Below are 24,730 nucleotides of genomic sequence, written 5' to 3'. Positions count from 1 at the left end.
TTTTTTTCAACGTTTATTTATTTTTGGGACAGAGAGAGACAGAGCATGAACGGGGGAGGGGCAGAGAGAGAGGGAGACACAGAATCGGAAACAGGCTCCAGGCTCTGAGCCGTCAGCCCAGAGCCCGACGCGGGGCTCGAACTCACAGACCGCGAGATCGTGACCTGGCTGAAGCCGGACGCTTAACCGACTGCGCCACCCAGGCGCCCCTCCCAGGCCGCTTTAAAACAAAAGGTATGATGGGGCGCCTGGGTGGCGCAGTCGGTTGAGCGTCCCACTTCAGCCAGGTCACGATCTCGCGGTCCGTGAGTTCGAGCCCCGCGTCAGGCTCTGGGCTGATGGCTCAGAGCCTGGAGCCTGTTTCCGATTCTGTGTCTCCCTCTCTCTCTGCCCCTCCCCCGTTCATGCTCTGTCTCTCTCTGTCCCAAAAATAAATAAACGTTGAAAGAAAAAAAATTTAAAACAAAAGGTATGTTGTAAGGGCCATCTGTGAGCTAAGATGCCACACCTTTCTAGTGGTCTGGAAGTGGAGTATTAAAAATGTTATTGACGGGGTGTCTTTGTATGTTAATTTGTGGGTGCCATTTTTACGCACGGCCCCATTATCTTGTGGAATTAAAACCCTCGTGTTATGTTTCTTCAAGTATGAAGAAAATTACATAGGTATCATCTATATGATATATATAATATATATAGATATATCATATTTATCTATCCGTAGTAAAACCTTAGATTGCAAGTAACTTGTTCTGCGAGCGTTCCACAAGACGAGCAAACATTTCTAATAAATTTTAACTTGATAAATGAGTGACGTCTTGCAGTACGAGTACTACGTGATGCCCGGTGTCCCATGATCCCAACGGAGCCGATGGTTCTTGAAATCCGCTCTGATGGACGAGTGCTTCGGTTTACAAGCATGTTTCTGGAACGAATTATGCCCGCAGCCGAGGTTTCACCGTACATATCGTATGCATCTAGTACCCAGGAGAGACTTGCCTCTTCCAGCTGCCCCCTCCTGCAATCTGTAGTGATACCAAGTTCTTAGTACTAGAGGGTTAACCACCAAGAGCTCCAATAAGCAGATGTGTGTGGGCCTGTTTCTTCTCTAGGGAAAGAGTGTCAGATTGGACCCTGCTATTGTTATGGTTCATTATTTGAGGACTAAAATAAGAAGGGAAATAAAGGGCAAGTTTATAATTGACTCGGTTCACATGTGAAAGGCACGAGAGTCCAGCCACACCTGCATTGTCCGGTGACCTTGATTCTTGTGTCTCCTTGTCGTCCTTATAAAATACTAGAGAAACTGCAGGAATCATGAGTTAAAATCTAGCTGTTCTATGAAGTGAAGACTGGATGTTTCCACAAGTTACCGCATGACTTACCTTCTGTAGCCACTTGTGCTTTTTGTTTTTCCTGTGAGTGTTTACAATGTTCTGTGGGGATCAGAACGTGAATTTGGGAGGCAGCATGTCTGTGTCTTGCTGGGAAAAAAGCAAGGGGGCTGGCACACTGTTTATAAACATTCACAGCTCTTCCCTTTCGTAAACAACAAACAAAATATTTTTGAACCACACTCCATGATTTCCCTGCCAAAAACGTTTGGAGGCAGCAGTGCTTTGTTTACTCACCGCCCCTGCTGTAGTACGGCTCACCACTCTCCAGGACAGCTGCCTGAAAGATTACTGGTGGCCAAACGCTTTCTCTCAGCCTTAGTCACCTTGAACTTCCCTGGTGGAGATGGGACCGTCTATTTAGGCCTCAAAACCCAGTGTATGTCTTATACACAGGACATCTCAGTGTGGACTGGCCACGTTTCACGTGCCCACTAGCCACACGAGATGGGTCGTATGGGATAGTGCAGCTCTACGCAGAGATTATCTCACTCTCCAGCCTGGTTTCCTTTGCTTCCCACGCTCCTCCCACTGCCCAGACGTGAATGCCTCAGGAGTCTGGTCTGCCCTCATCCGCACACACTTTCTCTCCTTTGACCATCTCATCTGCTGACGGCCCCCGGCACACAGCATCGAGGATGCTACCTCAGTGGGCCAGAGTGCTCCATTGTTACCTCCAGTTCGGCTTGTCCAAAGTCAAAAGCTGGCTTCTCTCCTTTTGTCTGTTTTCCTGGCCTCTAATGTTGCCCCTGATTTTATAAAGCAGTAAGAGAACAATCAGGCCACGTAAGCAGACTGAATACTCAGAACCCGAGGGCTGAGGGCATCGTGGAAATTGAATGGCACTTACAAGAAAGCCCAACATAATGATGTGCATAATTCTTACGGGCAGCAAGGTGACGAGGTATATATAGCTATTCGCGAACATTAAGGTGGTGATTGCTTTTATTCATGGGCAGAGCAAGCATGTTGGGAGCAAATGGGCAAGCGGGGGAGGGAGTGGCTCACGACCCTCTTTTTGGAACCTCCTTGCTGCCGGTGGAGTGGGGAGGGGAGTCGTGGTTGATGCCCTGCTTCCGTCAGTCCACATCCTGGGAGCTGGTCTCGCCATTTTTGGTCACTCTTTCCAGTTTTAGTGCTTAGGGACTAGTGTTTTGCTTTGCATCAGGCACTTCCGGGATGAAAGAAAATTAAGAGCCGATCTGGGGTTCATGATAAGGTGAAATTAAGTGCTGGCTTCACCTGCTGCACCCACGCAGGAGGCCGGGGCTGACTTGCTCACGGACCCTGACCTCTGAGAGCCCGGAATAACCTTGTCATCGGAGCTGTAGCCCCCAAATGCTGAATAGTGACAGGAGAGCTCGGGGTTGATGTGGCCTTTTTATTACTCTGTATTTTAAAAGTAGGTATTTCCCTGAGTTATCTTTCAGTCAAAACTATTCAAGGGTGCTATCGTCATTTTGAGCATGATTTGTAAAATTTGAAGTGAAATTTTAGTTTCTCTACCAGCTCTTCTAGTAGAGAACATCTAAATCATACCATTTTTTAAAAAAGTTTATTTTTGAGAAAGTGTGCATGCACATGGGGAAGGGTGGGGGGAGAGAGAGAGAGAGAGAGAGAGAGAGAGAGACTGAGAATCCCAAGCAGGCTCCACACTTCCAGTGCAGAGCCCGATGCGGGGCTTGAACCCATGAACTGCAAGATCATGAGCCAAAACCAAGAGTTAGATGCCCAACCGTGTAAGCCACCCAGGTGCCCCTATAGCAGTGTAATAGTGAGCTCTAGGGATATTTGAATACTGTTTACAGTGGCATTTCCACCCCCTCCTCATGTAACTATTTTATAAAACATTCGGCCATCTCAGCTGCGGGAAGGAAACTCTCACATGGTGGAAAAGACAAGGGCTTTGCGACCAGAAATATCTGGGTTCAATTCCTGCTTCCACTGTTGGAAAAGTGACTTTCATCTCTCTGAGTCCCTTTCCTTTTGCATCAAGTAAAATCTGCCTCAGAAGATAAAATTTTTTTTTTTTTAATTTTTTTTTTCAACGTTTATTTTTGGGACAGAGAGAGACAGAGCATGAACGGGGGAGGGGCAGAGAGAGAGGGAGACACAGAATCGGAAACAGGCTCCAGGCTCTGAGCCATCAGCCCAGAACCTGACACGGGGCTCGAACTCACAGACCACGAGATTGTGACCTGGCTGAAGTCAGACGCTTAACCGACTGCATCACCCAGGCGCCCAGAAGATAAAATTCTTAACTTGCTCAATAAACGTTAATATCCTCTCTGCTCTTCCTGGGGGCTGGAGGGGGCAGAAGGAAGCCACAGGGTGTACAATAGCTGTACTTTGGAAATGGTGTAATTGTGTGTGTGTGTGTGTGTGTGTGTGTGTGTTTAAGCAGATTGCTTTTCTGACATCAGGAGCCAGGAGTGTTTGGAGTGAAATGCTCTGTTACTTGATTCCAGGTGGAGGCAGTATGAGGCTGATGGGCTCCTGGGGACTTGAGGGGAGAGAACATTAAGGGGGCAGGCTGCTGTGTAGACAGGGGCAGGAAGAACGTAAGGCCCCTCAGACACTTGAAGGCGTGCTCTGTTTCTTTCCGTGGTAGTCTGCCAGGGTGGCCATAACAAAGGACCACAGGCTGAGGGGCCTAAACAAGTGTCCCACGATTCTGGAGACTGGAAGGCCAAGATCAAGGTGTTGGGCCGTCTGGCTTCCCCAGCAGTATCTCTGCTCTGCTTGTAGAGGGCTGACTTCTCACGGCCTCTTCACACGGTCTTTCCTCCGTGTGTGTGTCTGCGGCCTAATTTTCTCTTCTTATAAGGACACCAGTCAGATTGGATTAGGGCCACCCTAATGGCCTCATTTTACCTTAATTACCTCATCATAGATTTTGTGTCCAAATACGGTCACAATGCTGGTAGGTAGGGCTTCAATGTATACATTTTTGTGGAGGACACAGTTTAGTCCATAACACTTCCCATCTTAGCGACCAAGTCTCTTTTTTTTTTTTTTTTTTTTAACTCTTCTGTGTTCTGGATTCATCCTTTCCTCCTTCCCCTCTGTCACCTTTATCTTACTAAGGCTTCCTCGGTGGGAAAGGTGGGGAGCCGACCTCAGTTTCAGCCGGGGCTTGCTCATTGGCCATCCTACAGTGTCCTCGGTATTGAGGATGGCAGGCGGCAGGGGGTGGCCAGGAGCTCTGGTCGGGACACGTCGCTTGGCTCTGTGAGGCTGGGAATGCTGGGGCCTCGGGAGGACAGGTCACGGGCATTGCTGTGGTTTGAGTGTGTCAAGATACAGGGCCTCCGTTCTCTCGCCGCAGTGGACCCTCGTTGGCTGAAAGCCGTAGACATGATGCTTTTCACTTGGATAGAGCTGATGACAGCGGACGAGTTGACGCTCAGCCTGGAGGACCATGGATCGCCTGTATTGTGTGTGGACGTGTACCTGCACCTCTCAGATGGCAGTGCTAGGCGTGCTGTGGCGTGAGTTCTTCTCTTTCCAGAGGGCGCAGTGCATTTGCACGGCCACTGGCCATGAGAAAACTTCTCAACTTGCACTGGCGAAAGATGGGGGGGGGGGGACTTCCACGTTAAAGCTTTAATTTCCCTGCAGGAGGGACTGTTGTAGGAACAACTTATGAATTGCCAGCCGGTTGCTGTTGCTTTCCAGTAGCACCTGAACTAGCACCTGGGCCGAGAGAAGAATGTACTGACTTAGCTTCATTCACTGGGCTTGGCTTTTACGGGGTGTATTTGTAGGAGAGCGTACCCTTTCGCTTACTGTTTTGCTTCAGGCGCAGTCCTAGGCTTAAGATACACTGCTTTTGGGGCGCCTGGGTGGTGCAGTCGGTTAAGCGTCCGACTTCAGCCAGGTCACGATCTCGCGGTCCGGGAGTTCGAGCCCCGCGTCAGGCTCTGGGCTGATGGCTCAGAGCCTGGAGCCTGTTTCCGATTCTGTGTCTCCCTCTCTCTCTGCCCCTCCCCCGTTCATGCTCTGTCTCTCTCTGTCCCAAAAATAAATAAAAAACTTTGAAAAAAAAATTTAAAAAAGATACACTGCTTTTTTGGCTTCTGTCCTTCCTACTCTTCCCCCTCCTCTCCCTCCTTCCCCACCTTTTTTTTTTTTTTTTAAACGTTGCTAACATGATTACCTACCTGTGATGAATCATCCGGTTTTATAGTCTAGCAAAGTCAGGATAAAAAATGTAAATGTTTTTGTCTAAACAGAGATGCAAAGTGTGAGGACTGCAGTGAGTAATGACTCATGCTTCAAGTACCGTGTGTGGATGTAGATTTATTCCTAATACCAGATGCACCAGGACACGTTTTTTTCCCCCTTCGGCCCACAGAGATGTCAAGAAGCAGAAAATGGGGTTCACACATTTTTTGCGTACAGGGGTGAAACCGGCCGGATCTCACCACATTCTCCGATTTGAGATGTTGACAGAATTGATGTCCCTCTCTGGGTCCGGCTGGCCATCTTCGGTTTCTCTTCTCATATTCCTCCTACCACCGTGGGGCTTGGACGTGTTTCTGAAATGAGCCTTAATAAAAATTTGAGATCTCCATTCAGCTCTCTGTGGTTTTCATCTCAGAGATTCTTCTCGGGGCGCCTGGGTGGCTCCGTAGGTTGAGTGACCGACTTCGGCTCAGGTCATGATCTCACGGTTCATGAGTTCCAGCCCCACGTCGGCTCTGTGCTGACAGCTTGGAGCCTGGAGCCTGCTTCGGATTCTGCCTGCCTCTCCCTCTCTCTCTCTCTCTCTCTCTCTCTCTCTCTCTCTCTCTCTCTGCCCCTCCCCTACTCACACTCTCTCTCTCTCAAAAATAAACATTAAAGAACAATTACAAAAAAGGAAATTCTTCACATTATTTAGAATAGAGAAAACACGCTGGACCACTTTAAAGAGACAGTATTCCCTGCCCTTATTCCTCTGTGAATGCTGCTTTAAGTCACTGGTATGTGCCATCCATTTGGCATCTGCTGACACCAGGGGAGAACTGTGTCCAGTGACACCTTCACATCTAGAAGTGCAATGATGGCCACATTTGCTATTTCTGTCTTTCAGAGAATGCTGGAAATTGATGTAACTAGATGTGATGCTCCCTGAATTTACTCCTCCCAATCCCAGATCGCTTGGGACTAGTTACCTACAGAGACGTGCCTGGGATACATACCTGGCATACGTACATTCATGGGTTGGTGGCCTTTGGGGTTTGGTCAAGATGTGGACGGTTAGCGAGGTCCTCCTGGCCACCACCACACTCTTTGTGACCACGACTCATAATAAGTCTCGATGGCTGGTCGGGAGAGATGGGAAGCAAGCTGTCTCCTTTCCTTCTCGTACTTTCCTTGCAAGAGTGGATCCTGTTGAACACACGTGCAAACATATATGACGCATCTGCTAGGTGCTGGGCAATAGGACAAATGCTTTTCGTGACCTGTCATCGCAAACACCTGTGCCGTATGAGACCAAACAGAAACAAGAACAAAACCAGGGGTGTGGATGTTGTCCCTGACTTTTCTCAGCTAGTATCATTCCGTGATTTTGGGACCTGTTACTTCGTCAAAGAATAAAACTGGGAACTCACAAATGAGTCTGCGTTGGTTTTATGTTGCAGAAAATACTGAAGGGGTGAAGTCACTTTTCTACCCATCAGGTTAATTCTTTCTAGCTTTGTTCCTGTGGTAGGTGGTATTTTCCCCGTAGTACTTGATGTGTTTAGATGAAGCTGTCGTGTGAAGGACACGTTACGTGCGAAAGAGGTGGCAGGTGAGTATTCTGAGACACAGCATTGTATTGGATTTCAGTTAAGTGTTTGTATTATTTATGAAGCCAAAATAACCCTTTCTTGACTGAGTTTTTACTCTAATGGGAAAAACGCTTTAGCTCGTTAATAGCAGCCAAACCTGTATGGTTGCACGAAACTGAATCCCTCATTCTCGGGTTAAACTCGTAGAGAGTCACCGTCTACTTTCTCGACCTTTTCACTGCTGAGTGCTCCCTTTGAAGTATTTCAGACCTCAGGAGGCATCTGCTCAGTCCGTCCTTTTCTTCTGCCTCCATATTAGCCTGTTCCTGATATGGAGTGGCTTTATTCCATCACTGATCTCAGACTAGTGTTTCTTAGGTGTAAATGAAGAAAGCTAACATTTTGGTAGGCATGTCTCAGAATAAGCAGAATCCTTTCTTCCTATCCATCAGATTTTTATGTGCATTTCCAAAGAAGATAGTGGTTGTTAGAATAACCATCTCTTTTCTCTTGAATGCTTTTATTGTTGGAAATCATTTTTTGTTCAGCCTAGTTTAGATTTGTCACTAAAAGGTAGTGAATCACTAAGAAGTAACCTAAAGCCACGTGATTTTTAAGAGCTGAGCTCCTGAGCATGAATTAAAACTACAATGTATCATGTCAGGTTTATGTATGACTTCACATTTTATCACCAAAATCTCTCAAAGGACACAACAAAATCCACACTAGCTTTGGCAACTGAATATTACATATTAGTTTCAGAAATAGGGGAAGATAAATAGGCTACAGTCTAGAAAAATAATTCAAATGCCTTTACTATTCCCAGTGTATCCCATGTGATAGTGAAATGCATAATACAAACGTAAAACTTAAGTTGGTAAGACTATATAATGAATTAAAAACATTTTTTTTAACTTTTACTTATTTTTGAGAGAGAGAGAGAGACAGAGCATGAATGAAGGAGGAGCAGAGAGAGGGGGAGACACAGAATCCAAAGCAGACTCCAGGCTCTGAGCTGTCAGCACAGAGCCCGATGCGGGGCTTGAACCCACGAGCTGTGAGATCATGACCTGAGCTGAAGTCGGATGCTTAACCGACTGATCCACTAAGGTGCCCCTATAATGAATTTTTAATTAATCCCTGGCACTTCAGAAGATTACTCGTTTTTTAAAAAAAGTAACTTATTTTGAGAGAGAGAGAGAGAGAGAGGAAGAAAAGAAAGAGAATGCTGTCCATGCTGTCAGCACAGAGCCCAACTCGGGGCTCAATCTCACGAACTGTGACATCATGACCTGAGCCGAAATCAAGAGTCAGGTGCTTAACCCACTGAGCCACCCAGGTGCCCCCAGAAGATTACTATTAATCAGGTGGTTTGCAGAGATAAGTTTATAAGGTTGGTGTGCTAAATAGGAAAATCGCACGCCCCGCCAATATCCTGCCCTAATCTGTGGAACCTGTGAATGTTCCAGTACAGGCCACAGGGATTTAGCAGGTGTGATTCAATTAGGGATCTCACGATGGGAAGATTATCCTGGATTATTTGGGTGGGTCCAACATTATTACAGGGTTCTGAGAAGGGGGAGGCAGGAAGCGGGGGAGATGCTACGCCACTGGCTTTGAAGCTGGAGGAAGGACGCCACCCAACAGATGGGTGCTCAGAATTTTAAGAAAGAATACAGCCTGGCCAACCCAGTTTAGACTTCCAACCTCCAGAACCTCGTGATAAATTTTAAACTTTAAAGACAACAAAGGGCACAGGGTGTGGTAAGGGTATCTGAAATAAAATTTATAAATCTAATCAGTTTGCCTTTGCAAAGGGAAGCCTTGGCTTCAACTACGAGACTTGGATTACGTAAGCCAGAGTTGGGCACTGCATATTTCTAGAATTTGGTCTTCAAATGGAATCCTATAAATACTCCCAAGTATGTACCGCATACTTCCTCCGCGGCTGCCTCCGTGGGACCGTGCAGCGCTCTTCCAACAAAGCTGATCCAGACGTTACAGGACGGCCACCTTCTGCGTGTCGGAAAAGCGTAACATTTTACTGGGCCCTTGTCTGAAATCACTCTGTAGCCAAAAAGTGCCACACAAAATAAAAAAGGGTTATTTTTCATAACTTTAGCTGACCGCAGGTACCACTGACATCTCGTTCTCACTAAAGGGAAACAAATGCCCCCGAGGCACGCCGTAGTGCCTCCCCCTTAGCCTGGTATCTGGAGATCAAGGACTAACAGTGTTCCATCTGCAAGGGGGATTTGCTTTGCTTCTGCGAGGCTTTGGGAAGCATTAACCAGCCACCGCCAAACAGTGCTCGTGGCTGCGGAGAGGTTCCAGGCAAAGGAGATCAACCAGAGAATGAGTTGGCATACAATAGGCTTGTGATGAACTACTCATTGTGTGGCTCAACTTGGCTCAGGCAAGAGGAATCAGCAAGTGATAAGGCTATCAGCTGGTGATACGGGAAGGTAGACTTATGGTTGACGTTGAACTCTGGACATTGCACGCAGGAGGGACAGCATGAGCCCCGAGAAAACTGGGTTTCCCTTGAATTGTTCTACTGGTTTCCCTTTTTTCATGCAGAAGTCTGCGCCTTCAAATAAATTATTGTGACAAGTTGGACTTCTACACTGTCACAGGAAGATGGTAAAGGTCACGGCCCCCTGCGATCCTGAAAATTGTTTTGTGTTTTCATTGACCTTCACAGTGTTGGATTTATGGGAAGGGGGAATAAAAACTGGATTTGACAGTCTCTTCCTTCAACAGAAGGGACATGCCTTTGAGTTTATGACATTAAACAATGCCCGATTTCAAATACTTTCCACGGGAGAAAGAGTGCCCTTAGCTGTTTGACTACCAGTCTGGGAAATCTCTCCTTGGACTTGTTTTGTTAGGGATTAAGTCACGGGCAGCTCTCTCCTCCCTCTTTTGCCATTGTACTCAAGATAATCCTGCTTCCTCCCTATGTGATTTTTTTTTTTTTTTTTTTTTTTTGTAAACCAGAAATTAACACTTCTAGTTCACGGTTCCTATGAGAGTAGTTTCTTTACAGCACCTTGTGGAAGATAACAAGATTTAAAACTTAAAGTCTTGGGACTACATAGTTCTCAGTTCTCATTTCCCTGAGCAGCTTTGCTTCTTGGCAAACGGAATATACATTGGTGTTTTATTATTCTAACCGTGGTAATGGTATTTGGGAATAGTATTGACTCTTAGGCTGGTTACTGTATCATCGGGAACCTGCTTCAGAAAAGAAAATATGGAGATCCTTAACTATAAAATTAAGTAACTATAAAATTACTTGGACTAGAGATGCACATTCCAGAAGAGTACTGAGTGAGCTCTCTGTCAAGCTTGGAACATGTCTTTCTGTGACCTAGACGCTAGAGGGCAACAGCTCGTGCCCCCTTTCAATCTGTGGGGGTGTGTTCCAGAAAGCCTTTCTCCTAACAAATATCTAATTAGGAGTCCTCCACCCCCAAGGAGCTGGAATGGAGGCCTGTCCCACCATCAGCTGTGGGAGGAGAGCCCCAAGTGAAAGCTGTCCAGTCATACTTGTGATTTTAGTCTATTTTTGTCTAGCCTGTTTGTTCAAAACCTTACTAAAATTGGGATAGACTAATGGCCCTCTCTTAAAATTGGATTGATTTTAGCTTGAATATATGTTTTCTTTTCTTTCTCAACTTCTGGATGGCTCTTATTCCAAATGGTATGATTCAAGTATTCCAGTGCAGTCAAGGATCCAAACTATGTCCCTTAGGTAGAAAAATAAATAGAGAGTGGAATTCTTTAGAGCTGCCAGACTGACCTTTTCCATCAGCGCTAAACCCTGAAAAAGAGTACAGAGATTTAAAGCCTTGAGTTAAAAGGGGAAGAGATTGAGCTATTTGCGTTAAGGAATCCAGAACTCTATCTTGTTGGGTTCTTCATTCTTACGTATGAATTCATTTTCCTTCTGCTCAGGCGGCACGCTTATTAGCATTGAACACAAGACCCCTTGGGACCCCAGGAAACCACACCCACAAGATCCCAGGTCCCCAGAAGCAGGGTCCCTCTGCCCCATTTCTGAACCAAGCTCTCAGGCCTTGGCAGTGGCAGGAGCTGTCCCCAGGGCTGGGAGCCGCAGGGTCTTTTGGCTCATCATCTCCATGACAGCCTGCTTCACGGCATGCTTCTCCTGCAGAACTCGCTGGGGTTTCTCCATTTGGTTGGTGAGGAAGCCTGTCTTCCTCTCGAAAAAGCCCTTGGCTTCCTCGGCTGTCTGCTCCCCATCGATGAGCACGTGTTCTGCATCATGTAGCTTCCTGGGGACACATGTAGAGCTTGTCGGTGGGGCGAGTCGTTCTTACCTCTCTTGCTTGTGTTGGGCGCGTTCAGACAGTCCTGGGCTTCCACATGGTTGGTCTGTACCACCTTGAGCTGGGTGGCGGGCACGGGCAAGGTCTCCACTTCCTGGTCCACTGGGTTCTTGAACATTTCTAGCTGTGGTGGGTTTCTCTTGGTGATGATCACTGACTGTGAATTTTTAATAAGGAAGTGAACCCCAGATGACAGAACTGATTTTCTTTTATGGGGTGACTGTTGAGATCTCTTCTGTTACTTAAATCAGGTTAAATAAGAAGGAATTTTGTTTTGGTAAGTCTGGCCTCTGGGTCTGTGGTATATTCACGATTTCTACTTAAAACCTGTTTCTCTTTCTCAGGGATCCTGGTGACACCACCCTCTACTCTTAAGAGATTGAAAAGGTGAGACAAAAGGAAAGTATCTTTCATAATACAATCAAAGCAACTTTCATTTTTGTCGGCAGGTAGGATATGGGTTTTAGGTAAAATACAAGTGGATGATGGGCATTAAGGAGGTCACTTGTTAGGATGAGCACTGAGTGTTATATATAAGTGATGAATCACTAAATTCTCCTGAAACCGTTATTACACTATATGTTAACTGACTTGAATTTTTTTTTTTAAAAATTTTTTTTTTCCAACGTTTATTTATTTTTGGGACAGAGAGAGACAGAGCATGAACGGGGGAGGGGCAGAGAGAGAGGGAGACACAGAATCGGAAACAGGCTCCAGGCTCTGAGCCATCAGGCCAGAGCCCGACGCGGGGCTCGAACTCGCAGACCGCGAGATCGTGACCTGGCTGAAGTCGGACGCTTAACCGACTGCGCCACCCAGGCGCCCCTTGGATTTTTTTTTAATGTTTATCTTAGTTTTGAGAGAGACAGAGAGAGAAAGAGAGGGAGAGAGAGAGATTGACAGAGCGTGAGTGACAGAGGGGCAGAGGGAGAGGGAGACGCGGAATCCAAAGCAGGCTCCAGGCTCTGAGCCATCAGCACAGAGCCCGATGTGGGGTTCGAACTCACAAACTGCAAGATCATGACCTGAGCCGAAGTTGGACACTTAACTGATGGAGCCACCCAGGTGCCCCTAACTTGGATTTAATTAAAAAAAAAAAAAGAAAAAATATATAATTCGTATATGTATATATGTAAATTGATATGTATATAAATGTATATATATAAGATTTACATATATATAATTTACATATATATATAATTTATATGTAAATTTTACATATATAAATTATATATATATATATATATATATATATATATATATGACTCCATCTTACTCCTGGGAATTTATTTTTTTTAACCAAGTATGTACTCCATGTACATCTGTTAGCAGTGATGTTAGTGATCATCACTTGGGCTGGAGACCTGGAGAAACGCAGCCTTACATTCTGTGGTATCTTGGCTAGCAGATGCCCCCAGGCCCATTGGCATTGGTGTTGCTCTGGTTTTGTTGATGCACATTTGTATTTTAGAAAAATAGATTGGGTCATGAATTTCCAAGTGATTTTCCTTTTCCATTTTCTTTCTTAAGATGCACGCATTAAAATTTTTGTACTTCAGATAAAAATCAAGATCAGCTCTGATGGTCTCTTTGGCTCCCTCTTCATTTCCCATAGGAATGGTAAAAATTTAATTATTCATGCATGAAAATGGCATTTGAGACCTTGAAAATGGAGACTATTTGGAAGGGAAAGTCACTTGTGGCGTAAGAGCTCTGAACACAGAAGAGGGGTGTGTAACCTTGACCATAGGAGAAGTCCAGGAGACCCGGAATGGACCCTGCTCACTAGTCAGCAGGGCCCGAGATAGCCTCTCCCTCCTGCATATCGCCGCCCTTGAGTCACATGCCCTGTGCCGCACGACACGTGATGCAGAAGGGATCCGACGGCCACCAGGGTTCCTTGCCTGCATGGACTCTGAGTCCCGTTACCCATCTGATAAATGAGAAAATAGTGTGGGTGTTAAGGAACAAAGAACTCAGAATATGCAATACCAATATAAAGACCGTATTTAGGTTAACTCAGCCCAGCTGGTCCACAGACATTGGCGTTCTCTCCACATTCCAGAACCACAGATGGCCAGTCAGCCTCAATGGCTTCCTCTCCAGCCCTGTGCCATCGGTTATGGGATGAGTCCAAGGACAGGGGCATAATGTGTAAGGACAAATGATAAGTTAATACTCCTACTCTGTTTCACATCCCCTGTCAATAGGATCAATAGGATCTTTTGTTCTGATAAACATTGTGTTTTGAAACATATTTAGGTATTTATTGGGGGGAGCAGTGAAAGAAAGAAGAGGTGAGTATTTAGTGCCACTCACTATTCTGAGTATTTATTTAATTCTTCCCAAAATACTATAAAGTAAGTGCTCTTATTTTTTCTGTTTTACAAATACGGAAACTGAGGCAGAGAGGATTTTTTTTTTTTTTTTGTAACTTTCCCCAGGTGAAGCAGCCAATTAGAAGCAGAGCTGGCCTCAGAGCCCAGCCCCTAAGCTCAAGTGCAATCGCTTCTGCCCCGTCTCAGCCTCAGTTCCTGGGGTTAGGGTAGCTGCACATCCATACTTTCCTCCCCGGGCCTCCCACCTGCCCTCGCTACCAGCTTAGGTGAGAAATGGGGTAGTTTCCATTTCTCTTGGGTCCCCATTGGGATCAAGCGTGGAGCTTTTTCAAGGAACGCTTTCTGAAAAAAACCAGGGGCAGGGAGAGGATATGAAATGAGGAAAAGGAAAACGGAAAAGCAGAGAAGGAAATAGATGAGGTTGAGGAGAATGAATTTCTTTCCCTCATCCTGACATTCTGCACTGCGCGTCTCCTGCACACGCCTGGGCTTTCAAGGAGTTTCCCCGATCGATCTAGCATGTAAGTAGGCAGTTGCTGGGTGAACAGAAGCCACAGCAAGAAAGGCGTCGTGTACCTGGAATTCTTGGGGTTTTTGAGTCAGCCACTGATTCTTCTCTTTTTGTGTGTGGGGGCTCTTTGGTGTCCCTCTGAAGTTATCTCGGCCCCTGAGGACAGAAGATAGTTCCTCACGTGGCCCTGCCCCACCTCTTCCCTCCCTGCTGCACTGACCTCTTGGTCACCCCTTCCATCCCATCCCATCCATCCAGACCCCATAGTGTCCCCTTCCCCCAGAACCCATTCTCTGTCCTGCCTGGTCTGTCCAAAGGGGACCGTCCCCATGGCTTATGTCTGCCACCGCCCCTCCTAACCGACACAAGGCTCTCCTGGGGGCTGCTAACTCATTGCTGCATGACGGTGCTTCCTTTCAGGGTCCAGAAGCTTCTCTTTTGGTGTCTGGCCGATTGCCTAATGGCCTGTTGTCTGCGGTTCAGCTCTCTCCCTTTCGGCTCGCTGGCGTGACTTCTGGGTCCGTGGCTCAGTGAATAAGCAAGTTCAGACGCTTGGCTCTGGCCACTTTGTTCTTGTAGACTCATCCCCTTATTGCCGCCAGGAAAATTAGCTGCCACATTCGACTTAAGACAAACCAGTAGGACCTCCCAAACAAACACTCTGTTTCTTTAGGGTCGATGCAACAATATGTGGTCCCAACATTAGCAAGGGAAGCTGTCTCATTTCTATTTTTTTCTTCTTTTGGCTCATCAATTACATATTTATTGAGCACTTACTAGGCTCTGTAGAGGTTGAAGACAAACATACGGACACAGCGTGCGAGAGAATTCCTGCTCCCATAATGTTTTCAGTCTTGGTTAAAGCACATATACACAGGGGGCCTGAATGGCTCAGTCGGTTAAGCATCCGACTTTGGCTCAGGTCATGATCTCGTGGTCCATGAGTTCAAGCCCCGTGTCAGGCTGTGTGCTGACAACTCAGGGCCTGGAGCCTGTTTCGGATTCTGTGACTCCCTCTCTCTCTGCCCCTCCCCTGGTCACAGTCTGTGTCTCTATCAAAAATAAACATTAAAAATTAAAGCACATCTACACAGAAGGGGCTAATTAATAGTATAAGGTAAGTGCCAAATGGGCCTCCAGACTGGGTTTATAAATACCACAGACCTTTATTTGTACAGAAGCAAAAGCAATGCCCCATCGTTAATAGAGGAGTTACTGTCCTACACACCCAGGAAGCTCTTACAGAATTATACAAGAGGCACTTTTCATGTGTTTTTCACTACTTCTGTTTTTTTCACTTCGTTAGTAGCCTGGGGCTGTGGTGAGCCCCCAGAGATAGGATTGAGGCAGGTTGGTGGGGAGCAGGACAGCAGGCGGGGAGAATACCCAGAGAGCACACGGAACAGGAGCGGGAAGAGATCAGTGTACCCAGAGTCGAGGGTTTGTTTAGGGCCAAAGGTGGTGCTTTCTGGCCTGAGAAACACCCAGAAAGGTCAAAAACAGATTTCTGTCCCCAAACCCCACCCTGCGTGCACACACATACACACACACCAACAGTCCTTCCTCCGTCAGTGCGTCTTCCTTCCAGATACAAATACAAGTATGTGCACTGCTCATTTAGGAAAGTAGTTACCACACCCAGGGCATTGACCTGACCTCCACACAACCAGGCAGGCTCTGGCCTGGGCCTCGGGGCCTGAAGCGAGTGATGTGAGGAGACAGGGCCCAGTTGGGTGTTGGTGCTGGGGTGCCCTAACTGCTCCCGTGTGGCTCTTGGCTGTGGGCCTCGTTTTGGCCCGCAGCTTGCTTGGGTTCCTTCCGGGCCAGGTGTACCATTCTCCCTGTCAGTCCGTGAGCACCCATCGGCACGCCGGCCCCGTTGACCTCTGTGTTGTTTGCAACCAGGAGCTCTGGTCTGGTTGTCCGTCTGTGGTCACCCAGGCCTTTCGTGGCCTGCATCATCCCGGTGAAGATCCTCCACGGGTTCCCCATCTCTTGTGGCTGTAACGGGACCTTTAGTGCCCGTGCCCTAGGTCTGCTCCTCGTCACTTCTCACCTGCACCCGGACAGGGCTCCCTATCTCCAGCCCATCTCCCACCCTTGTTGCTTGCAGTAGGACCTGGAGGGGCCACAGTGACCTCTCATCCCTGGCAGGTGCCTGCTTGAGGCTTGGCCCGTGGGGATTTGTGTCCGTCTTGCATTACATCTGGTGCTTGGAACTCCCCTCACCTGCGGTCTCCAGCTGTGCAAGCCCTGCGGGGGGGGGGGGGGGGTGTTGCATCATGCTCTGGGCCATTTTCTTCTGTTCCACCAAACTGCTTACCTTAGCCCCGAGTCTTCCTAGGTGATTGGCAGGATAATTCTGGCTCATAAGTACCTTCGAGGGTCCTCCTTCGTCTCCTCGTTGTTCCTGCCTTGGTTCGAGCATGCCTGGTTTCTCACTGGGGCTCCTGTGACAGCCTTTTCATTCAGGCTCCTCCGGTGAGGTCTCTTCCCTCCGCCACCCCCTCCTGCCTGCCCCTGGGTCCCCCCCAAAACTGCCCTGTTCACACACCCCGCTGCTTTCCCCATCCTAGAAGGCAGCCAGTGCTTTCTCCCTTCGGCCTCCTCTTCCTCTGCTCCTTCCAGGTGAGGTTCTAGGGCCGTGAGTTTACCAACATTGTTGTTTACGTGTGCTGTGCCTTTCCCAGCTTCGTGGCTTTGCAGGTGCTGTTGCCTTTCCCTCCTTTCTTTGCCAGGCAAATTCTGCTGGTTTGTCAGCCGTCTTTCTCCCCTCACACTTCAGGATGCCGTGCACAACTTGATTGCATGTTTAACCACAGACGGTGCTTCGGTTGTCTGTGAATGCACCTCTTTCTCTGCTGAGACCCCAGCATCTTGGAGGGTGGGGACTGCGTCTCCTCTAGCGTTAGCCCCGAGTTTCTAAGCACAGCACTGGCGCACGGCAGGCCCTCTATACATGCTTACTGTTGTAGGATGGATTCTCAAGCAGACTAACCTGTGCCCTGATGGTGATGACTGTCAAGATCTCACCACATTCTCTCCTCTGTGGAGGCCCCGTCAGGAGTGTCACAATATGCTGAGAGTTTCGGGCACTCTGGCCAACTGGGGGGAAATGGTGCAGAAGGGCCTTCTGGAACCTTCCAAGTAAGATGTCAGAGAAAGGTTGCTGCTCCCTCCATGTGGGTCATCCCTTCTCCCGCGAGAAGGTTGCCAGTCTGGCGCACATGGTTGGGGGGAGTGGAGCGGAACCCCGCGCTAGCTCAGAGGCTTGGGGAAGGCTCTGGGGTTTATTAGGCACCTGCTATGCTCTAGACTTTAGATGACTGAGCTACATTGTTAATAAACACTGTGCCCTCATGGAGCTTAGATTCTGGTGGGGAGACATAATGAAAGATAAACATATTACGTGAATTGCATGGTATGTTAGAAGGTACTGGGGCGCCTTGGGTGGCTCAGTCGGTTAAGCATCCGACTTTGGCTCAGGTCATGATCTCGCGGTTCATGAGTTCGAGCCCCGCGTCGGGCTCTGTGCTGACAGCTGAGAGCCCGGAGCTTGCTTTGGATTCTGTGTCTCCCTCTCTCTCTGCCCCTCCCCCGCTCGTGCTCTGTCTCTCTCTATCAAAAAAAATAAATAAAATGTTTAAAAAAATTAAAAAAAAAAAACGTACTGTGGGGAAAAAATGAGAAGTAGACCAGGATAAGGGGGCTGAAGGAGGCAACGAGTAGGATTTTAAATAGGCGACAGTCAGGATGGGGCTGCTTTAGATGGTGCCGCTTGGGCAGACTTGGGGGAGGTGAGGCTATTTGTCCCGGGTCGTCCCGGCGGAAGGGGCAGCCACGCACAGAGACCCAGGTGGGGGTGTGCCCGGGGAGTCTGAGGAGGAGCAGGAGAGCAGGGCAGAGGACCCGGCTTCTGGCTGGCAGCGATCAGGGAATCCCTGCGGGGCTCTGAGCAGAGGGATGACTCCTCCGGCTGCTGTGTTGAGAACAGAGCAGGGGAGGTGAGGCGGTGAGGAACACCAGCTGCCCCAGAGCCGCTCCCGCTGTGCCCCAGGGTCCTGCCGGGCTTGTCCCTGGTGGCCGCAGGTGGAAATGATGCCGAGGGGCAGGACTCGGTGCACTGGGAATCTGGAGGCAGCGCAGGACTTCCTGATGGTTCCCATGGGGGCTGTGAGGGGAGACGAGGGCTCAGGGTCTCTGAGGTTCTGGCGGGCGGCTGGAGCGGGTGTGGCCAGGAGGTTGGTTCTGGATACGTGGACGTTTTCCACCCCTGCCGGGGAGTCACGTGGAGCAGCTGGGAGGTGGTTAGTTCGGGGGTCCAGGAGAGAGGTCTGCAGATACAGACTTGCCCTTGGGGACAAGGATTTCTCAGCATGGGGTATGTAAGGCGTCCCTTCCCCAAATGTGTGGAGGTGAAATCGGAATAAGGCGTCTGAGAATATGTGGGAAAAATGGGGTTGGAGGACTCACGTCAGGAGTGAACCCGAGGAGTCTTATGAACATTCTTATGTTTCTTTATATTATTAAAGTTGTTTTTAATTTTTATATTTTTTATTAAGAAAACAAGTGTTTTTAAACGTTTGTTCAGTTTTGAGAGACAGAGCACGAGCGGGGAAGAGGCAGAGAGGGAGGGAGACACAGAATCGGAAGCAGGTTCCAGGCTCCGAGCTGTCAGCACAGAGCCCGACGCGGGGCTTGAACTCATGAACCATGAGATCATGACCTGAGCCGAAGTTGGACGCTCAACAGACTGAGCCACCCAGGCGCTCCTATTAAAATATTTTTTAATGTTTGTTTATTTTTGAGACAGAGCGCACATGCGTGAATGGGAGGGGGCACGTTATGGAATGATATCAGAATGTCAGTGTCAAGGGACCTGACCACACAGTGATCTGTCCTTCTTAACTTAGAGGTCATGGGTGCTGTGCTGTAAATCCCCCATTACGATTCCTTGCTTATTAGAAAGCATTCCCTGCAATTGTAGTTTATCTGAGATGCTTATAAACTCACCTTGCCCTGTTACAGGTGATGCGTGCCTCGTTCTGATTTCTGGCTCAGAGCTCCTGGCTTCCCTCCCTGATGTCCTGTTCCTGAGGCACAATCAGTCTCTGTTATAGTTGTAGAGATGCAGAGGGGAGTGGGGCTTGGGGTGGAAGACACTTCAGTCTGAACTTGACCGTCCTTAGCCTTTTCTTGTGGCTTCCCTGGAGCCATCCCTGGAAAACCTCTCCTCTGCTAGGCTGCTTTACCTCCTGGCAAAAAGGTTGGAGCCCAGAGCTCCCAGTTTCTCTCACTTCCCCCGTGGGAGTGTTTCAGACTGACTTGCTGGATGGTGCTATAAACCTCAGTGCAGCTGGCTTATACATACCCAAATTTTGCATAACCGGGACACCGAACACTAATCATCAGGTTCCGATTAGGATTACTCACCTAAGCAGCACCCCTGGGGAGGACCCGGGAATCTGCATCATAAGACCACACCCAGGGGAGGTATTCCAAGGGCCCAGTGTCCCCTGGTCCTCTTTCCCGCCCAGGTTCTGAGCAAACTGAGAAGAAAAACAATGACTAGGACAAAAGGGAGGTCAAAATGTCATTTCTTCCCTAATAGAGGCTTGGCTGGAGGATGTCGGGTTAAGTCAGCCCGCCTAGAGGCTTGCTGATTGAATTCTTGGAATGAGGCTTCTTTGCCTGGAGGCCCCAGCAGACCCTCCCTTGGGGCAGAGGCCTGGAGCCGCACAGGACCTCACAGGCTGCAGAAGTTCACTTCCAGCGAGAGAAGGGGGCCCGGCTGGGCTGGGCTGAGCTGAGCCGGGTGGGCAATTCTCCCAGATCTGTCAGTCTGAGAAGTTACTTCTTCCAGCAGGAACATAGGTAGAGGAGAGACCGGGAGTCCAGGAGTGTGCTGGGGGTGGGGTGGGGGGAAGTCCCTCCTCTTGGCAGCCAGGAGTGAGAAAAGCCTTCTCCCTCCAAATGCCCCAGGTGATTTGCAGGATCTGGAAAATCTAGGAAGCCTGTCCTAGGATTCCTACAGTATTGTCTCCGGTCTCTGATTTTTCTCTGGAATGCTTCGCTTTTATGCTTTCAGGATCTCTGAGCTAACTCCGTTTCTGTGTTTTGGGGCGCTGGCTCCCAAGTGCAGCTACGGTGTGCACCCCATGGTGGTTAGATGGGGACCTGCCTCACTGGGTCATCCATCGCCAGTGGCCATGCTGGTGATGCTGTTGTTTCACACAGACCTGAGCAAACGGGTTTAATTTTGAAATCGCCAAAAAGTTTTTGGCTTGTGAGTACTTGCCCGTATGTATGGAACAGCATAATCAGGGGAAAACCTAACTCTCTTTCTCTATAAACTATATATATATATATATATACACACATATATATATATACACATACGTGCGTATATATATATACATATGTATATATATACGTATATATACGTATATATATACACGTATATATATACGTACATATATACACGTATATATATACATATATATATACGTGTATATATATATACTTGCATTTTAAAATAATTATAGATTCACAGGGGTTGCAAAAATGTGCAGGGAAGTGCCACATGCCCCTCTATTTTTTTAAAATTTTTAAAAAGGAAAAATATATTTTTTTAAGCTGGCAAAAAATACATGCAGTGAAATTCAGAAGAACATACAGTAAAATTCAGGCATGGTTTTACTCAGAAACTGGACTCGAAAAGGAAGACATTTTGTTTTGCATTGATTTTTGTCTGCGATGTTAACTGTATGTTTTGGAAAAATCTGCAAGCAGCATCTGATACCTGTGCTTCACACCCCCCGAACGACCAACACGCCTGTGGATTCTCCAGAAGGGCCTTTGTGGCGGGCCCGGTCGGGGGGGCAGCAGACAGGATCTCCTGCCTGCAGCAGGGGTGAAACTCATTTAAAAACTATGCGCAAGAGGGTTGCCTGGGTGGCTCAGGTGGTTAAGCACCTGACTCTTGATTTTGGCTCAGGTCATGATCTATCTCAAGGTTTGTGGGTTCAAGCCCCCCGTTGGGCTCTGCACTGACAGTGTGGAGCCTGCTTGGGATTCTCTCTCTCTGCTCCTCTCCCATGCTCTCTCTCAAAAAAAGAAACCAACAACAACAACAACAAAACGTGCTAGGGCAGGTGGGGGAATAGGGAAAGCTAGATGATTGCTAGCCTACCACTATTTTTTGGGGAAGGTTCCCTCCCGGAGGACTTTTGCTTCAAATGTCATCTTCGTGGCGTTCAGCGACCTTTATGGGGCATATGACCCAGCTTTGAGCTCCAGAGGAATTGCGCAATATTACAGGCTCCAGAGTTTGGCTCTAAGATACATATGTGGTCAGCTGCACCCCTTTGCTAAGCTGAGAAAGTGTAGGCCCCCTGATGTGCTTTCCATGGGTAGGAATGTTGGAGACCCCGTATCCTGTATTTGTTTTCCTTCTAGAGATGGAGAGCCCTAGAACTAAGTGTCCTGTGCTTGCTAGTGATTCTCAAACTTCTTTTTTTTTTTTTTTTTCAACGTTTATTTTTGGGACAGAGAGAGACAGAGCATGAACGGGCGAGGGGCAGAGAGAGAGGGAGACACAGAATCGGAAACAGGGTCCAGGCTCTGAGCCATCAGCCCAGAGCCCGACGCGGGGCTCGAACTCACGGACCGTGAGATCGTGACCTGGTTGAAGTCGGACGCTTAACCGACTGCGCCACCCAGGCGCCCCAGTGATTCTCAAACTTAAGCACGCATTGGAATCTTCTGGAGGGCTTGTTAAAGTGTCTGGGGTACATTTCTAGCAAGTTCCCGGGTGATGCTGCTGCTGCTGGTCTGGGGACCCACTTTGAGAAGCGCTGCTGTAGACAAAGCCTGCAAATTCAGTGCACCCCAGGCACACACCTTCTACGTTCTGTCACTCTGGGTCTTTGCTGCCCTTCCTTCCTCCCTTCCGTGTGGTGCTCAGGAACCTCCTGGTATGTGCAGTCTAACTTTCTGTTTTGATTAATTTGAACTGAGATTCAGTGTCAGCACATCTTTACGTTACTGCTGCTGGGCCATCAGTTCTGATGTTCCGTTTGTTATGTGGTCTCTCCCACAACCTCCTGGGGGAACTCTTGTGAGTCTCCCTTCATTGAGACTAGAGTTGGGTGGCTTTATCGAGGTCCAACGAGATCGCAGGTCTCAAATTCACAGCCTCTGTGAACAGTGCTGGCCCCACTGTTCTCCCTGTAGCTATCATTAAAAAGCACCATTCAACCGGGTATATTTGAAGGTCTAATTGGCTTTATTAAATGATTCATGAGTCGAGCAGCATCCCATTTTGCAAGTAAAGGGGAGCTCCGAGGAGTTGTAAGTTGTACAGAATGGAGGGTTTTGTAAGAAGGAGGGTGGGGAAAGAAAGTATTTGCAAAAGAAAAGACTTGTTCCAGGCCAAGTAGCTTTCCCTTAGCAGGAAGGGCAAGGGGTGTTATCATGCAGATGACCTCATCGTCTTTTAGGGGATGGACAGGGACCCTGTGGCCAACTCATCGGTGCTTATTGGAAATTTCCAGACTGACCTTAAGATTATGTTTCTGGGGGAGGTTGAAACTGCAGTTAGATTAGGTATTAAGCCCTGGTTTGGGGACTTGGCCTAAGGGACACCATTTTGGGTCTGGGGTTTTCTTCTCAGAGGAGCCCTGGGAAGTCCTTACCTGGAGCATTTGCATCCTGTGTGAGGAATTGGAGGGTGGAGTGTGTGACTGAATATTTACTGTGAACGTGCATTTGGTGAAATTTCTGACACTGTTATGTCAGGCTGCTACAGGGAACAAATTTGGTTAGATGGACATTCACGGCACTGTCCTTGTTGAATCAGTTGTAGGACTGTCTATTACAGCTGTTAATATGTTGCTGTCCTTTCTGTCAAAAGTAGCAGAGAATGGAGGAGAAGTTATTCTATTTATTTCTGAGAGGAAATGATTATATCTCACTCCTTGGTGGCGACTTCCCACACATAATGCCTTCCACGCATGACAGAGACTTTCAGTGGTCCTGGCCAGTGGCCACTGCTGTGAGGATGTGGCCTGTCAGGCAGTTCTTGAGGGAAAGTAAAAATCTGAAGTCTTGTGTGTGAAGGGTGCTTCAGGGCAGGACTTGGAAATCCAGTGGAAAACATCAAGTAGAAGACCCTGCCACCTTTGGGATTCCCTTTCGCGGTGCTCATTTTTTGCCTCTCCATACAGGGTCACAGAAAACTCATGAATTTGAGGTCCTGTAAACCTGCTTCGTCTGTGCCCTGATTCTGCCCCATGAGAGCTCTTCTGTGGGCTGTTGGGTGAGTTGTGGGGTTAGACGTCTCAGCCTGTAAAACTGGGATGATAAAATGTAACTCATGCCACGGTAAGGTCCATGGAAACAGGTACCATATTTGTTGGTACCCTGGTGGCATCCCCCTGTCCCACCTAGCGGCCATCAGATGGACACCTCATCGGTCATTCCGCCAGGGGGTCGCAGGCAGGGGCTGGCCCCGGTGGCTGGTCAGGAGGATTAAGTGAAGTATGAGGAAAACAAGGGTCCCTCTCACTACTTATTTCCTCTTCTTCTCCATCTCTACCCTTTTTGGTTCCTTTAAAAATTTTGTTTACCTCCGCTAATATTTTTTGCCATACTTACTATGCCTTAGGCAAGCAGAAGTCCAACCCACCTCTTTTCCCTAAACTACACCATTTAAAAAAAATTAGTTGATGGCTCAGTCCTTCCAGGCAAATTTCTAGGATTCAGGGAGTTAATGTTTTCTTCCTCTGACAACAAGCGCTCACCTTTCCAGCCCACATGTAACAGTCATCATAGTTTTACGTTTCTGGGGGGTCCATGTTTGTTTGATTTATTTCCCTATGAGGATGCGAACCTCTTAGGAATGGGGCCCATGATTGTTTCATGACACGTAGCTGACTTTTAAAATAACAGTTGAGTTTCTGGCTCATATTTAGTTTATGCTTCTTTGTGTAATTTGCTGTCATTCTTGTGTTTAGCTGGTTTATCCTGTATCTTGGTTGTTTGCTTTTTTATCCCTAAGTGCCCTAAGTCGCGGAGGCTCGGCGTTACATAAATACTTGTTAAATAAGCTTCCTAGAATCTTACCAGGGCTGTGTTCACATATCTCAGCAGTATGCTGCTTCTCACATGTGCTGGGCACTTTCTGCATCACCGACCCAATACTCGGTAGGGTGGAGAACCAGGCTGTACTCTTGGGGTGTTAAGAATTCCTAAGGTTCAGCTTTTATAAACCTGGCAAGGGAACTCCCCCCCCCCCCCCCCCCCCCCCCCCGGTAGTAGGACCTTGCTGGTTCCTCTGTTACAGGACTCCGTCCCATGGTCATTTAAGGAT

The 24,730-nt window shown here is 47.9% G+C and overlaps 1 protein-coding gene and 1 pseudogene across 1 annotated transcript in view; one reads left to right on the top strand and one right to left on the bottom strand.

Moving 5' to 3' along the window:
- Positions 1 to 24,730, top strand: part of RYR2 (ryanodine receptor 2) — a 760,386-nt gene that overhangs the window by 29,881 nt on the left and 705,775 nt on the right. The window lies entirely within an intron of this gene.
- Positions 11,220 to 13,657, bottom strand: LOC112851519 (prefoldin subunit 5 pseudogene; annotated as a pseudogene).

The sequence above is a fragment of the Puma concolor genome, chromosome D2, assembly GCF_028749965.1.
Source record: "Puma concolor isolate L17-30 chromosome D2, mPumCon1.1.hap2, whole genome shotgun sequence".
NCBI classification, from domain to species: domain Eukaryota; kingdom Metazoa; phylum Chordata; class Mammalia; order Carnivora; family Felidae; genus Puma; species Puma concolor.
Note: the sequence above shows the minus strand (reverse complement) of the source record. Positions and strands in the feature narration are given on the sequence as shown.